The sequence below is a fragment of the Panthera onca genome, chromosome A3 (assembly GCF_046562875.1).
Source record: "Panthera onca isolate mPanOnc1 chromosome A3, mPanOnc1 haplotype 2, whole genome shotgun sequence".
Classification (NCBI taxonomy): Eukaryota; Metazoa; Chordata; class Mammalia; order Carnivora; family Felidae; genus Panthera; species Panthera onca.
In genome coordinates, this window is record NC_138341.1 from 111,294,730 (window position 1) to 111,320,901 (window position 26,172).

The 26,172-nt window shown below is 56.7% G+C and overlaps 1 protein-coding gene across 3 annotated transcripts in view; it reads right to left on the reverse strand.

Annotated features, from left to right (window-relative positions):
- Positions 1-6,453: 6,453 nt before the first annotated feature.
- Positions 6,454-26,172, reverse strand: part of STK35 (serine/threonine kinase 35) — a 44,203-nt gene continuing 24,484 nt past the window's right edge. For 2 of the 3 annotated variants that reach the window (XM_060613997.3, XM_060614018.3), the window contains exon 4: positions 6,454-11,043. The gene's annotated coding sequence lies outside the window, so the exon portion shown is untranslated. The remainder of the gene's footprint in view (positions 11,044-26,172) is intronic. The other variant, XR_014137436.1, reaches the window with a different exon arrangement.

Here is a 26,172-nt window from a genome sequence, read left to right on the forward strand (position 1 = left end):
AAGGTATGGACAGGCTTGCTGGGTCCATTGAAGAGATCAGAGGGATTTTTTGGGCAGGGTTCCAAGCCCTTTATTTGTATTCACTCCTTTAGCTCTCCGAATCACCCTGTGATGGTGTTTATCGTCTTCTCCATCTTAAAGGCGAAGACGACAAAGCCCAGAGAGGTTAAGGACATTGTCCAGCAACACACAGGAAGTGGCAGACGTGGGACTCTAACCCAGGCCCTGGATTTCAGAGCCCGCTCTCCATCGCCGTTAAAAGAAACACTGGCTCTCCGCCCGTCTCCCCTGGGTCCCAGCCCTAGAGGGTGGCGCTCCATACACACGCACTGAAGAAGTGACAGGCCGGCAGACAAGAACGCAAGGCTACAGCTTTCCGCATCGGGCAGTTGTGCTGGTGGCACCATGTGGCCGTCAGCCCAGCTCTGCCTGAGCCTCCCTAGACGTCCACTGGCTAATTTGGTTATCTCTTTTCTTTTGAACCCAGGTCCGCAGAATGGTAATACTTGACCTTCCTTAGCATCAGCCTCCCTCAACCTCAGTAACAAGACAGCAGCCGCCTCTGTTTCCCAGCCTCCTTGGCACCGGAGGTGGCCATGCTAAGCTCCAGCCAGGGCGGTGTAAGCAGAAGGGGGGGTGTGGGACTTCAGGGAAGTTTCCACGGAAGGAGGGGGCAAGCTCTCTTCCTCCCTCCCTCCTTGACGTTGCCCGGGATGAGAACAGGACGCTCCCGCGGCCATCTTGGGCTGGGAAGTGACCTTGAGGGTGAGCCACTTGCTGAAGAGGTCAGGACGGGAAGGCAGGAGGAGAGGGGATCCCCCGTGACTTCCCCGCGTGACCAGCGTGACAGCGCTTGGATTGCCGCCTCACCCTTCCTTCACGGGAGAGAGAGACCCAGCTTCTCTCCTGCTCTCTCCTTCTCACCTGTTCAGGCAGCCACACCGAGTCCTCAAAGCCACGGTGTGGTTAGGACGCCCGCTTTTCATAGGAGGAAACTGAGTCCTGAAGAGGTAAAACAACTTGACCCCAGGCGGTCTCACCGGAGGGCCTGCAGGCGTATCCCCCAAACTGCAGGTGCCTCCCAGCGGAGTGCTAGATCTGTGCTGGGTCAACACTGGCCGCAGAGTGCCTGGGCTCCGGCCAGACGGGCACCAGGAGCGAGAGGGCTTTGGCAATGGCCCGGTCTGCTGGCTGGGGCAACTGCTCTCTGTGTTCTCACCACATTCGAGCCGTCCGGGCCAGGGCCCTACAGCATTTTGGCAGGGGGCCCGGACCGTGGTTATTAAATTCCTCATACTCCGATCTGCCCTCAAGGAACCAGCAGACCAAGCAGAGGCAATTATTGGAGGCTTTTGCAGAGGGAAGTCACTCCAGCCCCATGGGAAACCGGATGGGGTGGCTAAAGTCCCCTGATGGGGAATTAGGATCTGAGAGCTGCAGAAATGGTCTTGTTTAGCTCTCCAGAACCCTGACGTCAGGAGACGTTAGTAGGTGTTCAATGTGGAGGCATCGGCGAAGCTTGAGAAGCTGGGCTCATACGGACCTTCTCAGGGCCTTTAGTGGGCACTGGGACACGGAGGGGGTATGAAACACACAACATTCCTTAACAATATCTGTACTCTGAGTGCTTTTTTTCTTTGGAGAAACACCTTAAAAAGGATGTTTTTTTGCCCCTCCAAAAAATATTATCAAGGGGCGCCTGGGTGGCTCAGCCGGTTAGGCGTCTGACTTCAGCTCAGGTCACCATCTCGCAGTTCTTGAGTTCGAGCCCACAGGGGGGGCTCTCTGCTGTCATCGCAGAGCCCGCTTCAGATCCTCTGTCTCCCTCTCTCTCGCTCTCTCCCTGCCCCTCCTTCAAGGCTCGTGCACGTTCTCTCAAAAGTAAAGAACAGTAAAAAATAGTATCGATAGACATCATTTATGGATAATTTATTTCACGTCAGGCACCACGCTATGGATGACATACGCATTATCTCATTAATTCTCAGAAACACCTATGAAGTGGGTACAGGTATCGCTGCCATCTTATAGGTAAGAACAGGCTCAGAGAGTAACACGCCAAGGTCACGAGCCTGTACATGTTAAAGCAGTGATCCAGACCCTTCTGTCCGATTCCTAGCATCTACCGTACAATTCGGCCCCGGAGAGGAGAATTTGCCACACCCCACACAGCAGGCAGGAGACCTTGCTGGGTCTGGATCCGGGTTTCTTGATTGCTGTTCCAGTTGGGTTTTCGTACTTTGCTGCTTCAAGATTCACGAACATAGGTCAGACGGGGAGTGACGTCCGTGTCCCTAACAGGGCACTTCCCTCCCACACACCCAGAGCTGTGGCCAAGGGACCAGCTGGAGATGGAGCAGAAATTCTGGGCCCGGTTCTTGCCCCGTCACTGACACGCTGCATGCATAGCCTCTCGTTCACCTTTACGGATCTGACGCAGGGACACATCCCTGAACTGGCTCCATCGGTTATAGGCCATGCTGCCCACCGTCGGCCCCGCTCACAGACGCTCGCCCCCACCCTGTAGGCGCCCAAGCAGGTTCCTTCCCCTGGGGCTGTGTTCGTACCGATGCAATCTGATCTCATCCATCTACCTACTAAATATGTATTGAAGGCCTACCATGGGCCGTGTCAGGCACTGTTTAAGGAGAGATTATTTACATATACACACACACTTGCATGGGTGATGTATATATGCATGCTATACGAAAGCTTCCTCCTGGTGACAGGGCTACCCAGAAACAGAGAGCATGTTAAAGAGATGGTGACAGTGGTGAGGTGTTTCTTTAAATAAGGAGGCCAGGGAAGGTCTCTCAGGTGTGTGAGCAGAGACCGATATGAAGCGAGGAGGTAATAATGTGCTGTAGGCAGAGGGGACAGCAGGTGCAAAGGCCCTGAGGTGGAAACGTCCCATATGTGTGTGTGTGTGTGTGTGTGTGTGTGCGCGCGTGCGCTTAAAGGACAGCAATCACGCCCAGCCCGCCAGAGGGTAGAGCCTGGGGGTGGGAGGTGCTGGGCAGCAAGCAGGTCTGAGGAGTAAGGGGAGGAGGTGGAGAAGCGCCTTATATAGGCCAAGGAGAAGGTCTGGGCAATACTCTACAGGCAAGGGAGGACTACAGAGAGTTTTGCGCGTTGGCCTGTTTTGATGCTTTAAAAGGAAATCTGTGATGTTGGGGGCTGGGTTGAGGGCTCGGTCTCAAATGCCATAGACCCTCCTTGGGCTCCTCTGGGTGGGATGTGGTGCAGGGACCCCCCAAGCCAGGGAGGTGCTGCAACCCTTCAAGCGGAAAGACCAGCGAAGGGCGAGGGTGCCGTGCCGCTGCGGTAGGTTTGTCCGGGCCTCGCAGGCTCAGGCCCCAGGCTGGGCAGGTCTGACGAGCGTGGCCTCCTGCCTTCAGTGGGTCTCCGTGGCCTGGCTCCACGGCCCCCGGAGCTCCCCTCTTTCCCGGTCCGGCTTCTCTGCGCCCTGCTTCCTCTGGCCCCGGAGTGCCTTGCCGGCAGGGTCCGTCAGGTTCAGGTCTGGAGGGGACGGTCAGTGAGGCCCCGTGGGGGAACCGGAGGGGACACGCCTCTCTCTGCTCTTGTGGCCAGTGACGCAGACACACTGGGAGCCCCGGGAGCCTCTTCGTTTGTGAGCCCTGCCCTAGTTAGCCCCGGTGCCGGGGACACAGGGCCAAGGAGGCGCCCTGAGGAGTGCCCACCATGTAGTTTGCTGGACAAAACTTTAGTCTTGCCAACTACCCTATGCAGGGGATAGTTACTCCTCTGCAGAAAGGTCATCTGCCTCAAGGTCAAGGGAGCCAGTAAATAGAGTCAGCCTGCGTTCTTTGAACTCTGCTAGGCACCTCGTATTCGCTGGGTCGGGACCGAACTACCTATTTGCTCTTCTCCCCTTGTCTGCCATCAACAAATCGCACAAGGGCATAGACGTCTTTACCACGCTAGGAGAAGCACAATAAAAAAAGGAGGGTTACGAGTCGGGGCCAGGGTATGGGGAGAGCAGAACCCTTGCGCATCCTCGGCGGGAACGTAAGATAGCACAGCCTCTTTGGAAAACAGTTTGGCAGTTCCTCAACAATTGCACAGGCCCCACAGGCCCCACCAGTTCTGCGAGATACGCGTGTGCCCAGGGGAGTTAAAACCTTGGGTCTGCACAAAGCCTTGTCCACGAACGTTCACGGCAGCAGTATTCTTAAGAGCCCCCGGGCGGAAGCAATCCGATGGCCGAGGACGAAGGGGTACATTTTAGAACGCGACGTTTCCCCGACCATAGAACACGATTCCACAGTAAGCCGGGACGAAGCCCGGTCGCACGCTAGGACACGGACGGGCCTTGCAAACACTGGGAAGTGACAGGAGCCAGGCACAAAAGGCCACCGGGTGTCTGATTCCACTCACACGGAATGTCCAGAATAGGCAAATTCACCGACGAAAGGTAGATCAGCGGTTGCCCAGGGCTGGGGGTGCGCGTTTGGGATGGGGCATGAGAAGTGATTGCTAACGGGTGTGATGTCTTTCCTGAGGTGATAACAACGTTCCGGAATCGGCCGGTGTGAAAGTTGCGCGGCTCTGGATATATGAGAAGCCACGGGCTCGTGCACTTCAGAAGGGTGAATTATCTCGACCAAGTTATTAGAGAGAACTTGCGGGTCGTCCTTCTCCGAAGCTTGCAGGCTAAGCACGGAAGGATCCTTTGCAGGAAGCTCTGTCCCCCCCGCAGCCTCTCAGACACCAAAGCCTGGGCCTGGAATGCGGCGTGCCCACTCTCAGATCAGGCAGGAAGCCTGACTTATCTGTTCCTCTAGCACACATTCCAGAAGCCTGACTCAGCCCCCGGCACTTTTAGTATTCCTGGGTCAACAAGGTCCCTCCGTCCACGAACACCACCACCGGGCCCGTACGGATTGATAAGCTTTCCGGAGGCCGCGTGGTACCTTATCAGTCGGCAGACTCCGGGAAAATCCCAAACCTGTCTCCCTGGGAAGAGGGAACTATAGAAGCATTTGCTGGGAGCCCAAGTGCCGGGCCCAGTGCGAGGTTCCTATTTAGTCTCGGGTGCCCTGGAGGTAGCGATCATCACCTCCATATTGCTTGCGGACCTCACTTGTGCGGCGAGACGGAATCACCCGCCCCTGCCCGCCAAGTGGCATTAGTTCCCTTCTTCCCCGGTGCGCCAGGCACTCAGCCAGCAGTCTGGATTATTCTGGGCCTCAGTGTCCTCGTCAGCAGAGGGGCACACACCCCGAATCTACCATGCAGGTCGGTGGTGGCGACCGAAGCACCTGCTTTTTTCTTTTTTTTTTAAATGTTTATTTACTTTTGAGAGAGTGCGAGTAGGGGGAGGGGCAGAGAGCGAGGGAGACACAGAATCCGAAGCGGGTTCCAGGTGCTGAGCTGTCAGCGCAGAGCCCGACGCAGGGCTTGAACTCGCGAACCTCGAGATCATGACCTGGGCGGAAGTCGGACGCTCAACCGACTGAGCCACCCAGGCGCCCCGAAGCACCTGGTTTTTATTTTTTTTATTTTTATTTTTATTTTTTAACGTTTATTTATTTTTGAGACAGAGAGAGACAGAGCATGAACGGGGGAGGGTCAGAGAGAGAGGGAGACACAGAATCGGAAGCAGGCTCCAGGCCCTGAGCCATCAGCGCAGAGCCCGACGCGGGGCTCGAACTCACGGACTGTGAGATCGTGACCCAGGCTGAAGTCGGACGCTTAACCAACTGAGCCACCCAGGCGCCCCAGCACCTGGCTTTTAATTAACGCCAGTCCCGTGGAATTAACTGGCTGCTGTTGGCCAGGCAAAGGGAGAGCGGCTCTATGGCCAACCAGTGCGGCCTAGCTCGGAGAGAGCCCTCTGCTCTCTGGACGCGTGTGGTACCCCCTCAGCTCGCAGAGGTGTTCTGTGCTCCTCCGTCAGCACACTTCCCCCCCATCCCCCCCAGAGCTTCTCAAGGACAGTCCCCCGTCCCCTTTCCCCTGCAAGACCCTCCTTATCTCTACATTAAAAATCCTGAGGGCCGGAGTACCTGGGTGGCTCAGTCGGTTCAGCGTCCGACTTCGGCTCAGGAGTTTGAGCCCCACACCGGGCTCTGTGCTGACAGCTCAGAGCCTGAAGCCTGCTTCGGATTCTGTCTCCCCCTCTCTCTGCCCCTCCCCTGCTCACGCTCAGTCTCTCTCCCGCTCTCTCAAAAAAAAAAGAAATCCCAAGGACAGAACTTTGTAGAAGCAGTGTTGGGGGCTGGAAGGGCGTTTGAGTGCCTGGTAACACTGGCCGAGGCCCTGGAATCCCCTGGAACCCCTGTGGCGGGGTCTTCTTTCTTGTCTGGTGCTGTGCCCCGCCCCCCACACCCACCCCGACCCCAGGCCCGGGGAGCCACCGCACGGGCTGGCCTCTCCCTCTCCCAAACAGGTGGCAACGAAACCACAAAGCACTCGTTTCCAAATCACGTATGGCTTCTTTGACCCCATCAAATAACTTTATTCACACAAACGTCCCTTAATTTACAAAGCCTCAGTCATTCATACACATTAGGGGGATCCACAGTGTTCAAGGAACTTAAATATAATGTATCATACCAACCCGAGTAAACCAAGTACAAAAAATAGTCATATAAAGTTGTTCACACGTAGGTCCTAGATTACCAGCTTCTGTGCAAAACAAGAAAATAAAGAAAAATAGATTTATCAACTAGTATTCGAAGCTAACTTTGTGCCTGGGCTACTTCGTGCCTCCTGCACCCCCAAATGAATGTGAAATCGCCCGCAAATGCTCCCCTGCTCTGCTGAAAGAGGTCCCTGGGGCACGAAGGGTTTCTTTACAATGTTCCTGAACATTCCTTTCCTCTTGTGGCCTCTCGCGGAAAGTGGGGACCCCCTCCCCCCCGGGGCAACCAACGGCAGCTGGATTCACTTCTCCACAGGTGGCCGTGGAGGCAACCCTCATGTGGCAGCTGGATTCACTTCTCCACGGGTGGCCGTGGAGGCAACCCTCATGTCTCACCTCCTGCTTTCCCTTCTGAGGGCATCGCTCTAGACAGGAGTCGAGTCCCTGCCCACCAAGCCCGGCAGGCAGGAGCAGAGACCGGCCCAGCGTCCCAAAGGCCTGGCCTCAGCCCCAAGCTTGGCTGTGGTCAGGCTGCCGGTTTCTAGGTGACTCCAGCAGTGCTGTGTCTGTCTGGGGGCCACCGGACAGGCCATAGAAGGGGAGAGGGGTTGGGGGAAAGCAATCGCCCAGGAGCCCCCGGATGTGTTTCGGGGGGAAGGGGTGGGGGGCGCGAGCAGGATCGAAGGTGAGAGGCGCACTTCGGGGGCAGGGCCAGAAGCCCAGGCAGCAAGGGGCAAGCTGAGGGCAGAGAGTTGGGGGGTCCCCTCCTTACAGGGTAGAGGCCCAACTCCTGCGGTCCCAAGTTTCCACAAGAGACTCTGAGGCTGAAACCCAGACATCCGTCCTATTAAGATCCGTCTTCTAAAAAGGTGAACTGCGACAGCATAGAAAGAACGTTCCTACCACGCCAGCTCTACCCTTTCTTAGAAAGACTCAAGCAAAAAATAACCTAACACTGGTTTTCTAGGAGCCAGCTGATATGTCAAGGAGCAGAGAACCTTGGAGGAAGGGAATGGTCGAGGCGGGGAATGTCCAGAGGGTAAGAAGGCTGCGAGGAAGGTGGTAAGTGGGTAGTCTTAGCACCGCAGGGTCAGGGTGCGTGCCCGGCCGTCTCTGCCCTCATTTGCTCTGGGACCACCCCTGGCAGTGCCGTAAAGGAGGCCAGGCCCCGTCGGGAGGCAGATCTCCGCCAGCGTTGGGCACGTTTCTCCTCCAGCTGTAAACAGGGTATTTCTCAAGTAAACATTGAACACACTTCCTCGGGAGGGCAGCCGTCGGGGGCAAGCCACGTCCAGGTGGGAGGAAAGAATTCCCACCCTCCTGTCCTGATGCCTCTGGGAAGAGAAGAGGCTAAGGCCCGGTCCTCAGTCCCCGGTGCCCAGAAACGGGTCAGGCGGAGCCGGTCTTGAGCAAACAGATGGCAGCATCCTCCTGGCTAGAGGTAAGAGGGAGGGGACCTGCTGGGGGGGTGAGAGCCAGAGTCCAGTCGGTGGTTCTTTTGTCCTCAGCTAAAGGACACCCTATGCCGAACACCCTATGCCTGGCCGCAACCCTCGGGGTGGGATGGGGCGAGGGGGCAGGGGGACCCTTCCTTCGTGGCTCTCTGTGGGCAGGAATGAGAGTGTGACAGACGGGCACGACACGGACACGGACAGGGAGAGGGATGCCGCGGGCTTCAGGCGGAGCCAGCAGGTCTGGTCAAGGGAGGGCAGTGGGATAAGGCACTATGATCTGTCTTGCTGAGTCCTCGAGCCGAGGGGGGAACTGAGCCCAACACCCACAGGGCTCAGGCCCAGAAGCTCCGTCCTCCGGGCTAACCTTTTCACAGATCCAAGAAGAGAATGACTGCTATTTTAAGGTCTGGAAACTCCTAGAACTTGGACGGGCCTTCCGAAGGCGGTGGCATGGAGAATGAGGTGCCCCTGAGCTGCTGCGCAGGTGGAGAGGATGAAAAGGCAGGAAGCTGACGGGTGGGGGAGGGGGGAAGGTGGCCGAGGAAGAGGATGGGGCTCCTCGGGTCCAACCCTAAGCTGGTCCACTGGCCGCGGGCAGAGCCGGCGCTCTCTTCGGGGTGGAGAGGCAGGCACTTGGGGCTAAGGAGCGGGCCATCCTGAGCCAGGGAAGGAGGCCCCGCCACCAAGCAAGGATCAGCTGAGTTCTGCGAGGGAAGGGCACGCAGAAGCTGGCTATCCCTACCAGGCCACCTGCCTCGTCGAAGGGCACAGACACCCTGGGACCTATAGGGGCTACTCTGATGCCAAGAGAAGTAACAAAGGGGGACCGCGGCAGCTCCAAGACCTCGCCCAGATGGAGGGAAGGGACCTGGGGAGAGAGGGGGAAAAGTCGAGCAAAAGGTAAATACCTTGTTAGGCCTGAGCCTTCACCAGGGACTTGAGGGCAGGGGCCGCAGGCAGGGAGGGCTGGGGTCGAGTTCAGGGACTGTTTTTCCCATCCGTTCACATACAGAGACAGCAGCTCCCCGAGGGGAAGTGGGGGCCAGGCGACAGGCAGAGAAGGGGAGTGTGCTGTAATTAGGGACACTGCGCTGCCCAACCCCGAGGCACCCGAGAGGAGACAGGAGGCAGGTGGGCACAACGGGTCTCACCAGAAGGGAAGGGCCCGGCTCGCACCTGCAGCCCTGCTCCCAGCTGCCAACCACCTGCTGGGGGGGGGGGGGTGGGGAGCAGTAGGAAATGTGTTGCGGGGTTGCAGTCTGGGGGGTGGTGTCGTGTGGGTCTCTCCCAAACTCCCGGGGCCAAAGGACGGCTGCTTTGGGGTCGGGGGGGGGGGGAACCCCCACCTTGGTCACACACCAACCCGAATGCCCTCCAACTACCTCCCCTATCGATCCTATGCTGGTTTAGAGAGAACAGAAAACAAACGTGACACAATTCCTTTCCCCTTCCCCCAACACCCTTTCCTGCTTGGCCGTTAGGGGGTGAAAAGCCTCTGAAGTGGCTCCAGCAGCTTCTGGGTGACAGGGACCACACGAGGCCAGTCCCCGTGCCCCTGCCAGGGTTCAGAAGCCCGAGAGGAGGGAGCTGCGAGAGCACTGCCAGAGAGCATGGACGGCCGGACAGACCACAGCCCGAGCAGACACTGGTGGTGAGGTCCACGGGGTGGCACTGGGGAAGCCTTAAGGTGGCAGGTCACAAACGGGCACCTGACAGCTGCAGGGGGTCTACCCCGTCCCCTTCTCTGCTCTCGGCAGGTCCCTTCTTTCCTCACCAGACACGCTTACGCTGAGTGGGGACCTAACAGTAAGTCCCTAGGGGTGAGGAAGACGGCACCTGACCCTGTCTCCGGCCGTGATACCACAGGCCCACACGCGGGGCACACCCTTCACGGGGAGAGGACAGTGGCAGGCAGTTCAGGACACCCTGTTCTTATGGCAATGGTCACAACGGGATCTCAGGGACTCAGGCAGTCTCTGTGACAACGGGGACGTTTGGCGGGCACATGTGGGAAGGGGACGATCCAGGAGGCAGGAGGTGACGGGCGCTGACCTCACAGGAGTGACAGCTGCCTGCGGAAGACCCGGCCGTGTCCCAGGTAGAGGTTTGGCACAATAGTTTTTTCCTGGGGCGGGGGGGGGGGGGGGGGGGGTCTTCCTCAGGGAGGGAGACCCGATAACAGAAAGGTAGGCTTGTCGAGCTGGGCGGGGCTGACACTCAACCACTAGGAAGCTGGGGGAGGGAGGAGAGGGGGGGGAGTCACCTCCATCCCCCCGCCTGCCCCCACCGCCCGCGAACTCCCACCACTGCGTGTCCTGGCGTGGCCCAGAGTTTCCAGAAGCCGAAAGAGAACAAACCCGCAGTTTGGACTTTCTTGAGTTCTCCTGCCCAAACCCTGTCTTCCTCTTCCAGGTGGTTCTTCGCCTCTGATCATTTCTAAGGCCCGAGGGCAAGCGAGGAGCAGCACGGCAGTGCCCGCGTCTGGTGGGGGACACGGAAGGACAGCCAGCAGGCTGCCTCCTGTCTTCACGCCCCCGTGGTGGGACCGACCCCCCGCCCCGCTCTGGGGAAGTGAGGTGTTGGAAGCAGAACCGGGGGATGGGTAAAACCAAGAAGACAGAGGGAAAATAAAGGAACAAAACAAAATAGCTCCCTAACCCCTTATAAAAATTAAAAATGAAATTTACACATATGCTTTGTCCGTGTCGTTTCTCCACAGCATTAGTTTCTTGCTCTTCTGAAGTCTTAATCGTTTAAATTAAAAAAAAAAGAAAAAAAGAAAAAAAAAAAGGACAAAAAATGAAATAAGATTAAAAAAAAAAAAATGAAGCGAAACTAAAAGGAGGGGGGAAATCCCAAACAAAAGCTTCACATTGTCGGAGATCCAGCTGTTGGGAGATCGCCAACCGACCAAGCCGTCACCTGCATGCTCTGCCGTCCTCTGTGTGAGACGTGATGAGACTGTGGGTCCCGAGGATCAACCTGGAGGACAGAAGGCAGGGGATGAGTGGACACAAGGCTGGGGATTTAGGCTCCAGCATCCGACCACAGGACGGCAGGACCTGTCATGTGCTGGGGCCGGGGAGGTTCCTACATTCTCCCCCTGCTAGGGAGTAAATCTAGTTATGCTATAACCACCCTGCTGTAGGGACACATTATTCTTTCTTTCTTTCTAATCTTTTTTTAAATGTTTATTTATTTTTGAGACCGAGAACGGGTGGGGGAGGGGCAGAGACAGGGAGACACAGAATCCGAAGCAGGCTCCAGGCTCTGAGCTGTCAGCACAGAACCCCCACGCAGGGCTCGAACTCGTCAACCGCGAGATCATGACCTGAGCCCGAGTCAGACGCTCAACCCGCTGAGCCACCCTGGCGCCCCGAGACACATTATTCTTTCTCACAGAGGGAAACTGAGGCACAGGTTAAATTACATGAGTGACATCACGCACTGACCAAGGGGCAGGCCCTGGCCGGGAACCCAGGCTTGTGGGCTGCAGCTACAAATCCGATCACGAACTCCTTCCCTATGCTATTAGGAAGAGTTGCCACGGGACCCCAGCTGTCCGTCCCTGCAGGCCCTGGCCCACTGTCCTCCTCGTCCTGATTGTGCCTCGTGGCCATGCTCTCGAGTTGACTTACCCTATCTCACAGACAAGTGAGGTCCTGTATGAGGTCTGAGAACCTGTAGCCGAAGCTCTCAGGTCTCCAGAGGATACAGCATCCCACAGCCACGGACGAACAGGGGTGACTCAGGGCCGTGGTTTAAGAATGAGGTTCTGGAGCCAGAACCTGCAGTGGTGAACAGGTCCTGCCACTTGACCATGGGGTAGATTTACGTCCTCCGCCCTGTGGTCCCATCGCCTGTACCAAATCGCAGGCTATGATGAGGACCAAATGAACGAATACATGTGACATTAGAAACAGTGCCTGGGGTGCCTGGGTGGCTCAGTCGGTTGAGCGTCCGACTTCGGCTCAGGTCATGATCTTGCGGTTTGTGGGTTCGGGCCCCGCGTTGGGCTCTGTGCTGACAGCTCAGAGCCCGGAGCCTGCTTCGGGTTCTGTCTCTCCCTCTCTCTCTGCGTCCCCCCCCCCGCCCTTCCGCCCCACCATCTCTCTCTCCTTCAAAAATAAATAAACATTAAAAAAAAAAAAGAAAGAAAGAAACTGTGCCTGGCCCTATTATGATTAGCTGTTGTTTGGGAACGGCCTTGGTGCCAGGTCTCGGGAGCAAAACCAGCCACCAGCCTTTCAGGGACCTGTTTTCTTGGAGGCTGAGAACACAAGAGCCTACGGAGATTAGCCTTGGCCAGCCCCTGGCTCTAGCCCGGCTGTCCCCGTCTGAGCTAAGCAGAACCCCGTCCTAGGCAGGCCGGGCACCCAGGGCAGCAACGCTCCATCTGTGTGGCACACGGCCTCATCTTGGGGTTTTGGAGTGCCTGCTCTCACCCTGAACAACTGAATCACACAAGTCTTCCACGGCACACTTGAAATCCCTCCAAATCCGCCCCGCCCCCCCCAAGGGCCTCACTGTTGGATACGCTCTGTCCGGCCTGAAAGGTCTGCCCTCCCCGCCCAGGGCCCTGCCCACCATCTCTCGCTGCCCGTGCAGCCCGACCACACAGGCCTGTCGTCCTCAGGTCCCAGGGAGATGCCTGGCTAGTCCTCACGAGAGGCCGTGGGGTCCAGCAGTTTTAGACAATTTGCTTCCTGTCAGCCTGTTTCCTCCTGGGCGAAATGGGGGTGGGGGGGGTGCTTCTTTAAGGTCTGACTTGAATAAATGACTGTAAACTACCTTGCCCACGGTGGGAACTGACTTACTCTGCGAACCTGTCCTCCCCTCGTTGCTGGCCAGAAATCGTTAATGTGTGAGATCTGAGCAGGTTGTAGTCCTGTGACCACCAGAACTGCTCCTAGCTATGGGTGAGGGGAGCAGGGGAGTCCCTGCTGGAGAAGTGCACGGGCGCCTTCTGGAAAGCCATCTGGCCATGTGTTCTCAGAGCTTCAGATGGGTGTAAGACCTCTAGACCCCAAAATTCCACTTCTAGACCTAGTTTAACGGATCATCTTAAAACATGAAAAGGGCTTTACGAATAAAGATGTTCACTGGAGTGTTATTTAAATTTTGATGCAACAACCCACAAATCCAAAGATAAAAGATTGAAGCCAATGATCCATCTACTCAGTGATATAATTACAGAGGAAATGAGGCTGTGTGGCGTTTTGAACATATTTCCCAGGGTTAAGAAAGAAGCAGGTTACAAAGTTCCGTGGCAGACGGTACGGCCATCACTGTGCAACAACCAAAAACCTCCAAGTGGATGGAAATTGGCACGAAATACGTCGAAACGTGGTACTTGTCACGGGTGTGTTTTCTTCTACCCTCACTTAGGAGCGAGGACACATCGCGTTTTCATGCTTTACTTTGTGATGGGAAAAATCGCGCACTCTAACAGATACGAAAAGCGGGCAGCCCCCAAGGAAGGTTGGGGAGGAGCAGCCCAAGACGCCAGACCCAGGCTCTTTTCTGGGCTCTTCCACACACAGTGCACGGCGAGAAATTGCCACATCTGTCAGGTGCGGTTAGACCGTGCAATTCCTCCTCTAGTTCAAGGCGAGGGAGGGGGCTCCCGGGGTCTGTAGATGAGTCAAGTGGGGAGTGCATTATAAAGGCACTTTTCGGAAAAGTATTTGATCTGGAAGAAAACACTGGACTTCTCAGCCCCAACCTTTTCCTCTGCTGCCTCTGCTTCCCTGCAGTTAGGTTCCCTCAATTGACAGCAACAAATCCACTGGCGGGTCTGGTATCCCAGTTTCTGACTTGGAAAAATAAAATCATCGTTAGCACACCCTGGGATGATGTAGAAGCCACCTCAAACTCTGGCTTTATTCAGCCGTGCCCGCTGCCTCCCGGCCCCATGCTTTCAAGATGAAGCAGAGCAACCAGCAGCCAGGGGGCGGGAGGGCTTGGGGGGAATCTCACCATCCAGGACATCCTAAGTCCGTGTAAAATAGGACAAGAAAAGCCCGGGAAATTGTAGGCTCGTGTGTGATCGATCTCCTAAGATACTCTTTGGGACCAGTGACGACCAGTTTCAACCCTGCCTTCCTCCCTCCCCTGGCAGGATGCAAGCTGAGGACAACCTGCTCGAAGGGATGCCCATCAGCAGAGAGGTGGCCCATGGCAGCAGCAAAGCAGTGGTCAAGGAGGCGGAGAGATTCAGAACCCGGGACTCCCTTGTACACACTGAACGAGCAGAACCAGAGTGTGCCCATGGAAGGTCAAACCAACAGCACAGCTCTCCGCAAGCGCTCCCGAGACACCAGCGTGTAATGACCGCTGTGATCACCGGGTCCCCTGCCAGGAAGCCAGGCGGACATTTCCCACCGGCTCCTCCCCCCTCCCCCTGCTTTGGCACTGGGTCTGGTCCTCCCGGTAGGAGGTCCCAGGGGGGCCTAGAGGTCAGGGTCTGCTTCTTCCCCGGGGCAGCGGTGGGCGGGGGGGGGGAGGGCAGGGACAATGAAAGTAAGAGGGCTGTCTTCCAGGAAGAGGACCTTGGCTTTGGGTTTCTCTCCCATCTCCCATGACAGAAGGTCCTCCGACCCTCTTATGGAGCCAATGGCAGCGGCCACATCAGAACACAGGATCTGTGGTCACGAGTGGGAATGGCTCAGACCACCCAGTTCTGGGTTAAAGCAGCAGCGGACCCTCCCGGGCACCTGTTGGAACAACGAATGGGCCCCCGGGCTTCATCCTAGCAGACGTCAGACCCAGCTCCCTGACTGCCCCTTCCGTTCTCAGCTTCACCCAGGGGCTGCCTCATCCCTCCCAGTGGAAAGCTTACCTCTGACCACAGAGCCCTCTTGGGAGGAGGCTGGGGCACAACGAAGAGTCGTGTGTGATTAACCTACAGATAACGTCAGCAGCACACTGAGCCGTTCGCCTCCCTGGCCATCTCATTCGGTGAGGGTGACTGCCCCATTTTAACAAGGGAACGGGCCCAGAGAGAGGCCACAGTTCACCCCCCCGCCACAGAGCTGCTGAGCAGCAGACGTGGCACCGAATCCAAACTTCCCCAGTGTCCCTGCCCGGTCTTTCCGCTCTGACGGTCCGCACTTGGTGCTCCCAGAGCTGCCTGGCCGGTGGCTTCCGACAGCCCGAGTCTGCGATGGTCCTGGGTCGGGGGGAGAGGGGCCGGTGATCCGGGAAGGCGTGTTGGCAAATCCCGCGCTTTCTTATTTCGGCTCTCGGATGAGGGCCCCTCAGCACATCCAACCTTATTTCTCTGTACTTATCGTAACAGCAATCACTCACGGGGCACTAACATGCACACGCTATGGGTTTTGTAGGGAACAACCTATCAAGGCGGTGTTCAGCTCTCTTACACTGCTACCCGGCGTGTCCCCTCGCGGAGCCCTCAGCCAACCACCCGGTGACGCAGGACCTATCGTCACCCGGTTCCAGGGAAGCTCAGAGAACAAGGACTGCACGGCGAGGGGGGCAGGAGGGGAAAGGGTTTGCGCCTAGGTCGGCCTCCGCCCCCCTCCCCCCACCCCAGCTCCTGCTCATACCATGTCACGGTCACGGGAAATCCCTTCCTGGAGCGACCGGAGCTTACGTGGAGCTTAAAACCCACGTAATCCCTTCATCTACGGACACGGTCACCCAGGAAAGGGTTCACGGACAGCCTGGCTCAGGTACCGCCGCACAGGCCTCGGGTCTAGAGCACATCACGGGATGCGGTGTTCCTCTGCCAGCAAAGCGGCTGTCTGGTCTGATCAAGGAGACCGGGGAGCAAAGTGCTCCCGTTAATGCCACCAGCAGTTTGGACAACGGAAGTGGGGGGGGGGGGGAGCGTGGTGGCTGCGAGGATGACGGTGCAGGATGGATGGGCTCCCACGTCCCCCCTTCCCGCCCCCCAGGACGCAGACGCGGAACACCCGGGTGACAAGGGGCCTGTCCCGTACTCCAAAGGTGCGGCCTTCCTACTCTGTTGATGTCAAAAGGTCATGTTTTGATGGAACCAGTTGGGACTGGTTGGTGATCCCCCAACTCCTATACTCCGCCTCCTCCTTTCAAACTGCACAGGGTCCTTCAAAATGCGCAGGTCTGGGAGCCGCAGGATTTAAAAGCCTCCAGGAGCCACGCCTACGTTTTAACTCCGTGTCTTCACTCAAATGCTCTATCGGGGAAACAGCACAGGCTGAGGTGGGCGGTCCTGGGTTCAAATCCTGCCTCTGCCGCTTACCAGCCATTTTTAATCATCTGAGCCTCCTTTTTCCTTACTGGCCGATGGGGTTTACCCTTTCAGGGTCTGCCACGAGGATTCAAGGGAACTGCCCGCCCCAGCACTCGCCACCGGGCGGGACACCGTGTTGTTAGCTGTGTTAATGGTCACTGCGGTTCTCAGACCCAACTGTACAGCTTATCCAGAGATGGGGCTTAATTCAGGAACTTTCTGCCCCATAAGTTCCATATGGAGATGTAACATGAAGGCAGCGGACGGAGTAGTGGAGGAGAGGGGGGCTCTCCAAGCACCTTCTCTGAAAGCGAGCCCCTGCCTCAAGGAGTGCCAGCGGGCAAAGGTACCCTTGGCACCCTTCAACCTGCTCAGGCCTCAAGATGGGAGTTTTAATGTTTATTTTATTTTTTGAGAGAGAGAGAGACAGACACACAGAGTGCGAGTGGGTGACGGGCAGAGAGAGAGAGGGAGACACAGAACCCGAAGCAGGCTCCGGGCTCTGAGTTGTCAGCACTGAGCCCAAAGTGGGGCTCGAACCCACAGACCGTGAGATTGGACACTTAACCGACTGAGCCACCCAGGCGCCCCTCCTCTCATCTGTTCAACAGAAAAGGAAACCATCTGGTTGGCAGGCCCATACACTAAACACAGCACAAACTCAAATTGCAGTGTTAAGAACTCAACTCTTACCCAAGTTCTCCCCGCAGTCCGGGGTGGTGGTGTCACCATGGAGTTAATGATGCCTCTGACACGCTACACACCACGCAAGGCCTCATCAGTAATGTTTCCTTTGCCCCCAGCGAGGGGCCACGTAGGAACCGTCTCCACTTTACAGATGGGCAAACCAAGGCTCAGGGATTCGTTTTCAGCCTATCATATGCCACGGAGGCACCAGAGGCAAGAGGACGGCAGGGTCACAGAGGGGCAGTCCCCTCCCAAGTAGGATCAGCTTCAAACCAAGTCATTCCTCACTTGTTTAATACACCAGAGCCGCTGGCTTTTCTCCTATTCAGCAATCGACATGCCCGCCCCACTTCAGCGGCCACGGCAACACCGTCTGTCCCCTCACTGGCAGAGGGACCGAGGCCAGGAGCCAAGCTTTCTGACGTACCATTTATCTAAGGCTTTGTTAGCAACCGTGGGGCTCGGAGCGGGGCTGTTCCACTAGGGAAAACCTTGCCACGAGTGGCCCATGGCACAGCACACGGGCGGGGTCCTGGCATGCGTTATGCTCTCTGAGCCCCGACCTGGAGGCCCAATGGAGGCGCCAAGTTTAGAAGCAGGTGCCGAACGTGGGAGAAGATAGATCATTCGTGGAGCATACTGTTACAGAGTGGCAGAGGGCTGGTGCCGTGTCGAGGGTCTGGGCTTTGAGGGAGAAGATCTAAAATGGACACCCCACCTTTTCCCATTACTAGTCGGGGCCCCGGAGCCTCGGTTTTCTCAACTTACAACGTGGACGTGCCCGCCACGCAGGGTGTGCATCTGGTGGCGGCATGGGTACACGGGCACGGTGGGGGGTGCGGGAGGTCACGGATATGCGGGGACGGCCGCGTGAGACCACACCCCAAACCAAAACCTCACGGCACCACCAGCTGAGGCAAAAATGCCTGGCAAGGCGACCTGGCTTCAAGTCAGCCCTCTCTCGAGGGGACAGCCTCCTTTACTGCTTGGGGCCTCAGCAAGTGCTGGTCTGGCTGCGTCTTCCCCTGGCCCTCGACCTGCCCCCTCGCTGTCCCGAGACCACACTCACCCTTCCAGGCCTCTTCCACATGCTTCCTCCCGGAGGCCCCAGTCCCTGCGCTCCGGCGAGCAGACACGGAGGGACCACAGACCCCCACGAGCCAAGCCGTTGTGCTCCCCTCTTTCCACCGCTAACCCCGAGCTGCCTTAAAGGACAGGACCGTCCTGTGCTTCTCCTGAGCCTCTCGGGCTGCCAAGCCCAGAAGGAGTCCAATCCTGGCTGACGGACAGGAACCGGGAGTTCACACGAGGCAGTAAGAGAATTAATTTACAAACTTCACAGAATCATTCAGCGTGACAAGATCTTAACGCGAAAATATGGTTATGAAATCCCTGCCCGTAGTTGGGGTCCCACTGAACGTCCCCCACCAAGCTGGGTCAAGAGAGATGCTCGCCCTCACCTTGGAAAACCGGGCCACTTGTCCAGTCTCCAGCAGGTGGCAAGGCAGGAGCTGGGATGCTGCCTGTGCAAGCGGGTCACACCATGCCGCCCCCACATACCTTCCGAGCTGGGTGGAGAGACCAGGCGCACGGGGATGAAGGGTTTCCCCGACATGACATCGCCTACCCGTTACAGGACCGGGGGGCTCCCCGGCCGATTTCGGCCCTCTCCCCCATCCCCCTCCCTTACTGCCCTTCTGTTCAGTCTAGAGAGGGAAGCCTGAAATCCAGGGGTGGCCACCTGGAAAATGCAACAATGCTCAACGACGCGCCTTAGCCGGCCAGGGAGGGGGTGGCGGTGAGCCGGCCGGGGTCCTGTCGGGCAGGGCAGACACCCACACTCTACACTTGAAGCACGCGGGTTGTTGCAACAGGTGGTGGCAGGGCGGAGAGGGGCAGGGCAGCCTCCCCCCCTCCCGAGGAAGCAAACACCAGCTCTCCTGCAGCCAGCGGCCCACCTCTGTCTCAGAGGCCACCTGCTCTGTCTTCGGCATCCTCTTTACCCACTCATGCGTGTCCGGAGGAAGCAGCCCCAGGAATTCTGAAAGGCAAACCGTCACCCAGGCTGTAACGGGCACAAACCCAACTACAGGAATTTACTCTTGTGCTGCAATCCGCTAAGAGACACTAAGGTAAAATGCGGAAAAAATGATACAGGACCTCGCCTGGCCTTGGGAACCCGTTTCCGGTCATCTAGCTTTCCCTGCTCTTTGCCGAGGACCTCATTTCTTCCTGGGCCACCAGGGCGCTTGGGAGCAGGGCAGGGGTTCTAAATCTGGGGTCCTCGGAACTCCAAGGATGCACGGGGTCTGCAAATGCCCTGAAGCCACATGAAGTATCACAGTGCGTGTCAGTCCTGGGCCTTTTTCTGGAGGGACAGCTCCAACACTCAGATTCGGAGAAGGGCCCGCGATGCAAGGAATCTTGAGAGCCATGGGCACCTCTGCGGGCTCCCTATCTATCAGAGCAAAAACTCTAAGCAGAAAGCAATGCTGGAGGGCTTACTGGGGTTCCCCACCGCACAGGTGAGCACGACAAGCCAGGCTGGGGCTCAGGGCTGCAGGGCGCGCTGCTGGGGGGCAGGCTCCAGCTTTACGGTGCCAGAGCCCTTTCTCCAGGTGGGCTGGGGAAGATCCCCTCCCTGCAGATGTTCAAGGCAAACCACAGACTCCTCTTTTTTTAATTTTCTTAATGTTTATTTATAATTGAGAGACAGACAGAGACAGAGCACGAACATGGGAGGGGCAGAGAGAGGAGACACAGAATCCGAAGCTGGCTCCAGGCTCCGAGCTGTCAGCACAGAGCCCGACGCGGGGCTCGAACCCACCAACCGCGAGATCATGACCTGAGCCGAAAAGTCAGTCGCTTACCCAACTGAGCCACCCAGGAGCCCCAAACCTGAGACTCTTAGAGCGGACAAAGGCCGTGGGGAGGAGACAGGCTCTGTGCCGAGTCAGCTGAGCTCGATCGGTGGCCCACTTACCACAGTGAGGACACACACTGTCGCGGCAACAGCTGGCAGGGCCTGGTTTGCTGAGCGAAAGGGGAGCGGGCAGAGCTTGGAGCCAAGATGGCGAGCGGCTGCAAACAGATGGCAGCCTCATCCCCAGGGTGTCAGCCAGGTCGTCCAGGGCAGGGAGCGTTTCCGCATACGACGCAGCCAGCAGGTACCACGGAAGCTTGCAGACTCCGAGCCCGGGACGGATTACAGCAGTGTTCCTGTCGTCACCGCTGTGGACTTGCTGAACAGTGTTTCAAACCTTCCCATTCCTCCAAGTGCGCGGCCCCAAAGCGTGCCAGATGCCCAAAAGGAAGTATTTTAATTTTTTAAAAATATTTTATTTATTTTTGAGACAGAGAGAGACAGAGCATGAGCAGGGGAGGGGCAGAGAGAGGGAGACACAGAATCCAAAGAAGGCTCCAGGCTCTTAGCTGTCAGCACAGAACCCGACGCGGGGCTCGGACTCACAAACCACGAGATCATGACCTGAGCCGAAGTCGGACGCTCAACCGACTGAGCCACCCAGGCGCCTCCCTCAAAAGGAAGTACTGGCAAGACCCAAGAGTCGGACATCTGGAAGGTTCTCTGGTGACCAGCAACCACAGGACTGTACCCCGCATCACCCCCACCTGGGTCCAATCTGAGGATGCAGACCCACTTAAAGCCAGTCTTCCTGGCCTTGGGAAGTCACCTCGGGAGACCTCGGGAGACCTCAGGAGCCGGGGAGCACCTGACCTGGTAGACAGGTACCAGCTGGCGCTCCAGATGAACTAAGGGGGAACTTTCTGTCTGCAGAAACAGCCCTGGTAATTGGCAGTCGGCTACAGAGACACCCTAACTAATTCCCCTCCTCAACTGATTAAGCGTGGGGATGAAATGATCGCTGCCAAGGGCCTCAATCGGTCCCCGAAGAGACTGAGGTGCAGCTGTGGCTGCTGTGATGAACAGACAAAGGGCTCCGGGGAGAATTCTCGCTGGCCCCCTGCCAGGAGGAGATCTAAGGTGCGGGCACAGCTAAAGGGAAGAGGTAGTTCTTCCATATGGTGATGGGACAGTTGGTGGTTATAAAAGGCAAGACTCCGACGAGGTCATGCCCACAGTGGTCTGGGCAAAAGGAGACCATATGGATTTCTGGCTACAGCCACCAGGCGGAACGAAGCCCGGTGTGCCCAGGGGAACTCACTGGGGCCACTTGCTAAGGGGCCTGGCGCTCTCTCAGTGAAAAGAAGAGCCCTGCGGATCGCTAGCGGAAAGCCACGTGAAAACGAATGATTAGCCCGTACGGATTTGGCGAAAACAAACAGGCAGATCGAAGGCCAATGCACCGAGCTGTCGGTTAACCGAGCTCTCCCCGTGTGCTACGACTTGCGTCGGGCCCTTCCTGCTTCTCGTGCATGGAGTCTTTGCAACAGCGGACGGTGAACGGCCGTGTCCAACGGGTACCACTGAGCAGACGGGCAGTGGGGACCCAGAGAAGTTAGGGGGCTTGACCAAAGTCACCCAGCTAGGAAGCAGGAGGGCTGCAATTCAAACCTAGATTTATCAGCATACCAGATCCCCAAGCAGGTGCCTTCCTGGCACGAGCGTGGAAGCACCGGGCTCCCGATAGCTTTCCCGGGTGTGGCCTCATTGCCCTTCATGGGCTCAGAAAAGGGCTGTGCCGTCGTCTCGCACCTTCTGGAGGCTGGCACGGTCGGGTGTGGCATCTCCTCCCTCCCCCTGTGCGGACTGGCTCATCTGCTGAGAGTAATGCAGCCTTGTATACAACCACTGCCACCCACCCCCACCTTTTCTCCAGGGCGAAGGTCACCCTCCTTAGGTTGACATTCAAGGCTCTCGGCAACTTCACGCTATTTCGCTCTCCCACTGCACCGCTGTGTGAACCAACCCAAAGACCCGCTCTTGACACAGATTCTCAATGTTCTCATGCGGTGTCCCTTGCTGAGAACACCCGTCGGCCCTCCTTTCTTCAATGGCTACCTTAAGTCACAGGTCCCACGTGTTGCCATTACCCACTTTCTCAACCAAAAGCCAGTGCTACCTCTGCTGAGCTCCCAGGAGCACTGAGCACCGGGCCGCTAGACTTGCTAACGTGACCTGTCTTCAGAAGTGGGTGGAAAAGAGCAGGGACACCTCTAGCCCTGGAGGTGGCATTTGCTAGCCACGTGGCCAGTGGGGCAAGTCACTTCCTGTAGAGACAGGAAGAGAGTGGAAAGGACGCCATACCCAGGACGCACGTGAGGTTTTAACAAGATAATAAACATAGTGGGAGAGTACGAAGTCTGGCCAACGGCATGTGCTCAGTAAGCGAGTGAGAGAGAGAGAGAGAGAGAGAGAGAGAGAGAGAGAGAGCCCCCCACCCCCTGCCCTCACGCCTTACGATAATAATAAAGACTGCAGGCTGTACCAGGCCTGTTCCTATACAGAAACAAATACAGCAAAGGCAAGGCCACCAGCTAGCTGCGAAAGCTCTCAGGAAGCATGTGTAAAGGAGTAAAGAAATGGACGGTTCCAGGGAAGGAGATGTGAACAGGTGGGGCCAGCTTCTACCCTGTGCCCGTGTCTTCTACCCTGTGCCCCACATGTCTTGAAAACCAAGGCGTCTGGGGACAGCTGAAGGACTGACTTTGAAGCCCCTTTCCCCGTGGCAAGTTCAGGCCATGGGGCCGCCCCGCAGCTCTTGGTTCTTGCACAGACATGCCCGAAGGCGACCGAGAGCAGAGGACTCCCCCGCACCTTCTCCCCCTGTACTCCTGTCCTTAACCCAAAATAGAAAGTAGTTCCCAGTTTACAAATTAAAGTAGCTCTCAAAATCAATTTTATAGCCAGCAATCATGGTCCTGATGTTATATAACCACACACACACACACACACACACACACACACACACACCCACCCACAAAGAGCGAGATGCCAGCACTAGAAAGCTGCTCTCTGGCAGAACCAGCAGCCTGCCCATGTGACAGGACGCTGCACAGGTTTTCAGCTCTGAAAAAGCAAAAGTAAATACAAAAAACAACAAAACGCTATGTTCTTGGGACATAATTATAGCAGAGTGCATATGCAAATCAAGACAGAAGAGCCAGACACATCAGTCACCTAATGAGAAGCTGATTACAAAAGAACAGATCACAGGAAGGCACGGTGATCAAACTAGGGCTGCGAAGGCAGCCTCGGGTCTCAGGGGGGCTCTCGGGACTCAAGAAGGTTTCCCGTGTTTAGCCCCAAATTTGGGATCCAATGGCACCCCAAAAAAGACCCAGAAAATCACATACAACTTACCAGATGCCTGTCTAGAGGAGAGAGGACGGGTTTATGGCCACACCTCCAAGATATATCTGTGTATTTTCCACCCCCCAGAGCCCCTCTCCTCCTGCAGGTTCACGGTCTCGTACATGGCTCTGACCCCCAGCCCAGAGATTCACGGAGCCACCCCTACCTTCGTCTGCCTCATTCGGTCCACCTGCAAGCCTCCGGCGATTTCCAAATGCACCTTGAATTCACTCTTCCCCATCCCATGCACCATCCACCCTAACCTGGAAACCCGACTTCCCAGTTGCCCACCCTGTCCCACCTGGGTCTGGACTTGCCCTCTCCAACCCTGGGCACAGAGCCACAGTGCTCCTGTTGTAAACATGGAAACTGATGGTTACCGGTGCAGGGACTTACAACCACCTCCAGAGCCTCACAGATCAGGCTCCTGTCTCCTCCACCTGCCCCTACCGATTCATTGCCCCCCTGCCTGGTAGACAGCTCATTCCTCAGGTCTCAGTTTCAATGTCACCTCCTCTACAAGACTTTCTCAGACCGCCTCGGGCAGGTCCCCTATCTTCTGCTATTTCCTCTACCTGTACATGCTTGAAATCGTAGCTCTAGTTTTCCTTTAGGACCTGACCTGTCTCTCAAACCACGGTCCAAGTACCTGGAGGGTGGGGACCAGATCTGAGCTGTCCCCGATATACTGCAACACCTACAGGCTATCAAGGTATTTAACGGGGGGGGCGCCTGGGTGGCTCAGTTGGTTGAGCGTCTGACTCTTGACTTCGACTCAGGTCATGATCTCACGGTTCGTGAGATGGAGCCCCCACATCGAGCCCATGCGCTGACAGCACGGGGCCTGCTAGGGATTCTCGCTCTCTCTGCCCGCCCCCCCCCCCCCCCACCTCTCTCTCCCTCTCAAAATAAGCAAACTTAAAAGAAATTAAAGAGCCCCTCTGGGGTGTGTGTTTTCTTTTTATTGGTGGGGGCAGGTGGGAAGCACATGAACGCACACACATTCTGAGACTGCTTCTAGCTGTTACTGGTGTGGCCAAGAATTAGTATGGAAAGACAACAGAACCCAACAGCTATGGAGTGGCTAACGCATGCCTAGCATTCCTAGGCTAGCTGTATATTAATTTTCCTTTTAATCCGCATGCAAACCCTATAGGGGACGTGCTAGCAGGCCATCTTATAAATGAGGGCTCCAAGGCTCAGAGAGGTGCCGGAGGTTTAGCCAGACTGAGGTCAGGGATTAGCTTCATCTCCATGGCCCAAGCTGGGCACAGACCAGGGGCTCCATGCGCGCCTGGGGGACGAACAAGTGAAGGTTTGGAGTCAGGATTCAAAGCCACGTCTAAGCCCTACCTGCATATTGTTGCTCCCCCATTCCCTCGGTCCAGCTGCCTCTCAAATTCCCCCCCTTTCTGGAAGGGCGATCGCCTGTCCTACCACAGAGACCTCACAGGGCGCCGTATTCCCCTGGCGGTACTTGCTGGGGATCCTCCCAAGAGGCCCACTGTATTATTATGGCTCAGCAGTCTAGTCTCCCAGGGCCAGGGAAGCCCATGGAGAAGTTCAATTATTTCCTTTCTCCTCCCAGGAGCAGGTGGCTGCAGGAAATCAATCTCATCCTAAGGACACTTGCACAGAGGGAGAAACCGACAAAGAATCGGGAGTCTTGAGTCCTGGAAACTCCTCCACCTTGGAGCTCACGAGTGCGCCAGGGCTGAGGGAGCGGGAGGGGGGGCCGCCAGCGGTCCTTCAGCTGCCCTGGTTTTCTGGATGAGGAAACCACGGCCCACAGAGAAGTGACTTGTCTGAAGTCCCAATGCTAGGTAATTATGGAAGGCAGAGACAGGATCAGGACCTGGTGGGGTCCCTCCTCCTAGTGCTTAAGCCTAAATCTAAGCTTTTTGAGGGCAAAAGGTTAAGAGGCAAGGTGCAACAGACGGCAAGGTAGGCAGGCTGTGCCACAGCCCTCTTTTGTGCGGCCCGCTCTCAATCCTGAGTGGGCATCAACTTCACCCAAAGGGCTTGCCCAATACCGCTCCCTGGCTTCCAGCTCCATGGGACCGAAGTGGGGCCAGAGATCCGCATTCTAACAAGTTCCCAGGGGATCCCGCCAGCCTCGGGACAACACTCTGAGAAGACTGGTCACTAATGCCGTGTGTGCTGGGGCGTGGGAGCTCGTGAGGGGTGGCGGGGAGGAGTGTGGCAACAGCTTGTCAATATCTTCAAGTCCACGGGATAGAATCTCGATCTATCAAGTAGGAGACTTCTTACTTATGTCATTCGCAGTTCCTGCCACTGCTGCAATGGAAGCAACCTTTCGGACCCTGGTTAAAGCCTACCCAAGGCCACGTAATCAGGCTGCAGACCCTGAAGACTCACATCTGGGTCTGCCTACAGCACCACCAGCTTACGCCCAACTCCAGGACACTCTAAGAGTGGGAGGGACGCCAGAGTTCCAGAACAGCTGTCCTACCGCCACAGGGCTTCCAAAACACTGGGCTGGAGCGAGGTGCTCTGCCGAGGTTCCTCGTGCTACACCTGGTTGGTGCCCCTGCCCTGAGCATCTGAGGGGCAGGGGAGAGGGGTGGATGTCTGGATCCCATCAGCGGGGACATCTGGATTTCAGCTTAGGCAACTGGCCTAACCTCCCAAACAATTTTTTTTTTTTCTAGAAGGTAAAAGCCACTCTGTTGTTTGTCTGGGGTGTGGTATACTCACCCTCATTTCTGTTGCCCCATGCGAACCAAGGGTTCCTTCCAAACATTCGTCAAACCGAGTATGCAATCTGGTTACTAACAACAAATGAGTCTTTACTTGTGACTTCCAGTTCTCCTTATGTCTGTGCGAGGCTGGGCTGGGCCGCGAAGGCCCACGTACTCTGCCAAGATCTGACTGCATCGTACTTCCAGCCCAG